The sequence below is a fragment of the Drosophila ananassae genome (assembly GCF_017639315.1).
Source record: "Drosophila ananassae strain 14024-0371.13 chromosome Y unlocalized genomic scaffold, ASM1763931v2 tig00000100, whole genome shotgun sequence".
NCBI classification, from domain to species: domain Eukaryota; kingdom Metazoa; phylum Arthropoda; class Insecta; order Diptera; family Drosophilidae; genus Drosophila; species Drosophila ananassae.
Genome location: NW_025319062.1, coordinates 521,408 through 526,985, shown reverse-complemented (window position 1 = coordinate 526,985; position 5,578 = coordinate 521,408). Strand labels below are relative to the sequence as shown.

General features: G+C 31.9%; 1 long non-coding RNA gene across 1 annotated transcript; it reads left to right on the top strand.

Moving 5' to 3' along the window:
* Window positions 1-3,351: 3,351 nt before the first annotated feature.
* On the top strand, window positions 3,352-4,616 carry LOC6502343. The gene is made up of 3 exons (XR_001408144.2): window positions 3,352-3,464; window positions 3,514-4,435; window positions 4,483-4,616. It is a non-coding gene; the product is annotated as an uncharacterized LOC6502343 (long non-coding RNA).
* The last annotated feature ends 962 nt before the right edge of the window (window positions 4,617-5,578 follow it).

Genomic DNA, 5,578 nt, shown 5'->3' with positions numbered 1-5,578 from the left:
GTTAAAAATTATAGTAAACAGCCACTTTTAGATTTTTTCAAAAGTGTGTGGTAAACTAATCTCAGTCCAAGGAATTCGGTTTCCTTTTTCATAAACTCACATTTGTCATGTTGAAGTTTAAGATTAGCCTCTCGAAGTTTTGAAAACACCTTTTTTAAAGACAATATGTGTTCCTCTATAAAGTAGAAAATACAATTATGTCATCCTTATAAACAAGGCAATGCTGGTATATTAAATCTTCTAATAAATTGTTCAAGCAACGTTGGAGAGTTGCAGGCGCATTTTTCAGTCCAAATAGCCTTTGTGCGTATTCGTAATGTCTATTTTTAGTTGAAAATGCTGTTTTTGAAATAGAATTTTCATTCATTTGAATTTGATGAAAACCATTGGCAAGGTCAATTGTTGTAAAATATTGACACTTTCCAAGTTTTTCAAGTATTTCATCCATATCTGGTAACGGATACTTATCATAGTAATAAACTTCGATAGTCTATTACTATTCGAAATTTGTTTTTCCCTGATGCATCCTCTTTCTTTGGGACTATCCATATTGGAGAACAATAGGGGATTTCGATTTACCTATTATTCCCTGATTTATCAATTCTTTAATTTGGACTGCGACTTCTTGATCATAAGCTTGGGGTTATTTATAAAAGTAAGTTTGTAAATATGATCTTCATGTTTGGTTTGGATTGAATGTTTTACAGCACTGGTAAAGGTCAAATTTTCACCTTCCCTGTACTGGGTATCACTAAATTCAAATAAAATGTTATTTAATTTAGTTCTTTCTTCTTTATTAAGATGATTTATTCGAAATTTATTATTTTCTTCTAAGTCATTATTAATTGCAAATTTAAAAGATATATCCTCAGAACTATCCTCAGAACTATCCTGCAAATTTAAAAGATATATCCTAAAAACTTCTGAGGTTTTTAATGTTTGTGGAAAATTAAAATAATTTTCTTTTATTAGGTTGATTGAACTTCCTGTATCTATTACACATTTAAATGAGCGATTGTTAATAGTTATTCTGATGTAAGGGTTTCTATTTCTTCTATTGGATCCGAGGCTATTTGATGAAAATTTTCGATTTCCATTTTAGATTGATCGCTTGAATATTCACGCTGTCTCTTCACTGGTTTGTTAGAATTAGTACCTTGTAAAGAAGATGTTGGCTGTTGATAATTCATAGGATTCTAAGCTCTACCTTGATTTAAGTTATGCTGCAATTCCTGTCTAAATTATTGTTGATTAAAATTATTTGGTTGTCTATAGTTACTTTGCTGATTATAACTTTGTTGATTATTATTATTATAAAAGGAATTATTTCTTGGGAAATTATTATTTCTTTGATAGTTTCTCCTATCTTACCCGTTTTGATTTGAATTATCTTGCGATTTAACTTTATTAGAACCAGAATCATAACAACCTTCTTGTTGTGCTACTTGTTTAAGTTTACTGACTGTAGTTATATCGTGCCTTGCTAATGTCACGAATAACCTGTCAGGAAGTTTTCTCATTATTACATCTTTTACAGTACTATTCATGGCATTATTATAAATCATTCTGCTTCCATTAAAATTGGGAACTTGCCTAATCTGGCTTAAAGACTGATTAAGATGTAGCTCGGAGAGTAACTGGATTTGTGCCACTGGTTCAGCCATTTTAATGTTTGTATTTCTTATTTATTTCGGTTGCGGTCACACTATGAAAGCGGGTTACTAATTTATTTTAAGTTTTTGTGTTTTGTATATTTTCAGTAGCAGTCACACTTTGACAAGTGGGCTACAAATTGAAACTAACACGTAAGTTCTTTTGCGGATGTGAATAGCGATTAACACTCGCGGTTAGTATTATAGCTGCAGTTGCATTAGCATAAATTACTTCAACGATGTTCTATGATCTCGATTGATCACTGGTCACTTTGACACATCCTACCGACTGCGAAAATTACATATCTTCTTCAAAATAGTTTGGAAAAAAATATATTTTTATTTGAGTTCCGGTTTTGATACAGTGTGATTCCTTAAAACTGCTTAGAATTTCAGAACTACTGCTTAGAATTTAAGAATTTCCGAACTAACTTAGCTTTGGGGCTCTAAGTCCTTTTTATAGCTATCCTTGCTGACACACCGCGTGATATTATATATGGATAAGTCATAATAAACTTTGTTGAGCTATCTATTTTTATATTAAATTTATTATGGGTCAATTTAACCCCAAAACAAATTCCGCGGCCGATCCAAAACAATGCCGAATAACAAGTGCATAAAACCTAAGAGCTTGCGCAGAAGCTCCACCAAAGCTCCCAAAGTGCATGCGTTACAAAAGAACAACAAAGCGCATGCGAAACTGGGAGACAAAACAGAGACGAATACATGCTGATAACAACAGCTGCAGCTAAGCATTTTATAATTATTTTACATGCATTTTTTTGTGGCTGCTTGGCCCAACAAAGTTATTATATAAAAGAAAATTTTATTTATGGAATTATTATTTTTATGGAATTATTATTTTTGCTGGTATTAATTTTCTTCTTGTTTTTAAATTTCGATTTAAAGTGTGTGATTTCTCTACCTGTATTTTCTTCTACAGAATGTTTTTCGTCAGTTTGTGTAATTTGGCCTGTCTTTCTAAAAGGATTTGTTGTTTTAGGTTTTATAAGTGGGGCTTGTCTATACCTAGTATCAATATCGAATGTATGACGATTTTTATTAGGCTTGTTTATTTTGTGTATTTTATTCACTTGAATATTATAACTTGGAGTTCCGGCGAAATGTCAACTGGTGTTCTGCCTGTAGAGTTATGTTTTGTTTTATGCTTATAAATATAAACGCTTGTTTCAAATTTAGTAATTATATTTTCTGGATTCCGTTCACTATTTATAATTTTTAATTTTTCGTTAAAAGTTTTATGAAATCTCTCTATGTCAGAAACGTCATTTTTACTTGTGGTTATAGTTATTCTTACATCTTCTGATTGCAGCCAAAGTTGCAATGCTGAGCACATAAATGCGGAGTCTTTTTCAGCATTAATTTCTTTTGGTTTACCCATTTTATTAAATATCCGGAGTAATGTTTTTTTTGCTTCTAACCAATCCCTACTGTTGACATTTATTAAAACAGCATATTTGGAATAATTATCAATCATATAAAAAAACTGCTTGACGAATATACTGAGCTCAAGCTTCCATCCTTCTGTCTATATCAAAATCTACTGTATTGTATTGTGATGTATTTACATTTTTTATAATAAAAATTTTTTTTTTTTTTAACTAAAACTGATTACTGTATATTTTTTGGAACCCACTTAAAAAGAGTTAATTAATGGTTCATTTTCTTGTTCAAATAGATAATTCTGTTTCTTATAATTGCCTTATTATGTGGCTGTATTGGAGCCAGTCGAGTGTCACCCGGCCCATCTGGATTTTGCAGTAAAAGTATAGGAGCGTCTTGCTTGCTTTTGTAGGTATAAAAAGACCTTTTTTACGGTTACTAATTTTTATTATTTTAGTGCAATACTTCTTATTTTCTGTGTAATTTCTTTTATTGCGCTAATAGGACTTTTCTATTTAATTCTTGGTGCAATTACTTATAAAGGTGCCTGTAGTCCATCAAAAAATGAAGTTGTTCAAAATCTGAACACCAATATTGATCTCAATCGGTACATCCAAGCTGACGAATTCTATGTACCTCCTTTAAGAACTTCAAATGTTATGGAAGCTTGTCAAGCCGATGAAAATATATTTAAATTATTGCAAAAAAACCGTCTATATGATGTAAATGATTTAAAAAGAATCAAATTGTTTACAATTACTGAGGAATCTTCGCCAACTTTTGAAACCGATTTATCAACTATGGAATTATTGACATTAGAAGAAAAAGAGAGATTAACTTTAATGCGAACTGGAAATTTTTCATCGTATCATAGTAACCTATACCATGAAAATTTATGCACGAATTATGGAAAAAGCCTTGTAGAAGTTAATACTCAAGTAAGGAATTGGGTACGTGACACTAATGCAGCAACTGAAGTACTTTCTTATTTCTTGAGAGGATCTATACTGTACACAGTGTTACACGGAATGAACATCAATAAATATTTTCACCAAAAACTAGTTAATAGCATTAAAGAGCTTGAAAAAACTGTAGACGATATTGATCGCATGATTTTATACGAAAGTCACGATTTTAACAATTCTATTCTTATCTTGTTTAATTCAATAATAGATTCCGAAAAATTTATTCAAGGTCGTGGCAAAGACTTTATAAATACGATTGCTAGTAATTTAACAGATGAACTTAACGGAATGGTTGATAATTTTATCCATAAGGTCGTTCGCGAATCTACAGACAAAGTTGGCCAATGCGCACCACTCTCCTATATTTATAATAGAAGTTTTCACTATATTTGCGAGCGGCTTGTTGATCCTATTGTAAGTATATATTATTGATAATTTATTAATTAAAAGCTTTCCCACAGAATGCATTTTGGCTGGGCTTATTGTTATGCACTATTTTCCTTCTGCCAACACTTTTCGTAGCCCATCGACTAATGTGTCTTTATTTAAAGATATATCCAATTACTTACGCATGTGCACCTGTTGCGATTTCAAAGTAAGTACTAATATTTAAATTGATTAAAAAAATATTTTAGAAAAATATGACATTTATCTAACGTTCAATGCTTCCAGAGAGTTTTATAATTTGGGTAAAACACATTATAATTTTGGTAATGAAAAGAAGAAGTATGCATCTTCGTCCCTATATAATGTTTATATTGTTATTGATATACAACCAACTATGTTTTTTAAGCTCGAAGGTGCCAACATTCAACGGCGGCTATGCCGAGTGGTCGAATTTCTGCGCCCTTGTTAAGACCACGAAGGACAGCCATCCTCACCTAACAAGAATAGAAAAGCTTTGGTGGATATCGGATCTAAAATCTATATATTTTTTTGATTTGAAGGCTGAATTGAATTTTAGGAATTAAGTTCCGCATGTGATTCACATAGGTTTACATCTTTTTGGATTACCACTCAGCCGTTACAAAAAAATAAATAGATTTTCTATAGTTATTCTTTACGTGGTACCAATACCTCAGCTTAGCTTAGCTTAACAGCTATACGAAAAAGATCCCACCGTGAGTGGGATCTTGTATCCCTTTATTCGCAGAACAGTTCGCAGAACAGTTCGCAGAACCTGAGGCTTTGGGTCTTTCTATCCTGTTTGGATCTATTTCTGACATAATTGAGATGTTATTGAGGAACCTACACCCAGATGTTAAAGTCTGAGACACTGCAGGTCTGTAGTTGTGATGTTGTTTTCTTATATTCTTATATTATCTTATATACTTTGCCATTCTGGTCTGAGACTGTTTTGGAATGTCTGGTGACCGAGCTGATCGATTTTATAGCTGCTTGGCTATCACTGTATATATAATTGGGTAGTCTAAAAGAGACTCATCCTATTCTATTGTTTAGTTTGGAGCCATCATTTTAGAAGCTTAGGTCGTTCTCTGGGCCTGGGATTTGGTCTTTTCAATACTCTCTATTTTCCAGAATCACTTCTGAAAGAAA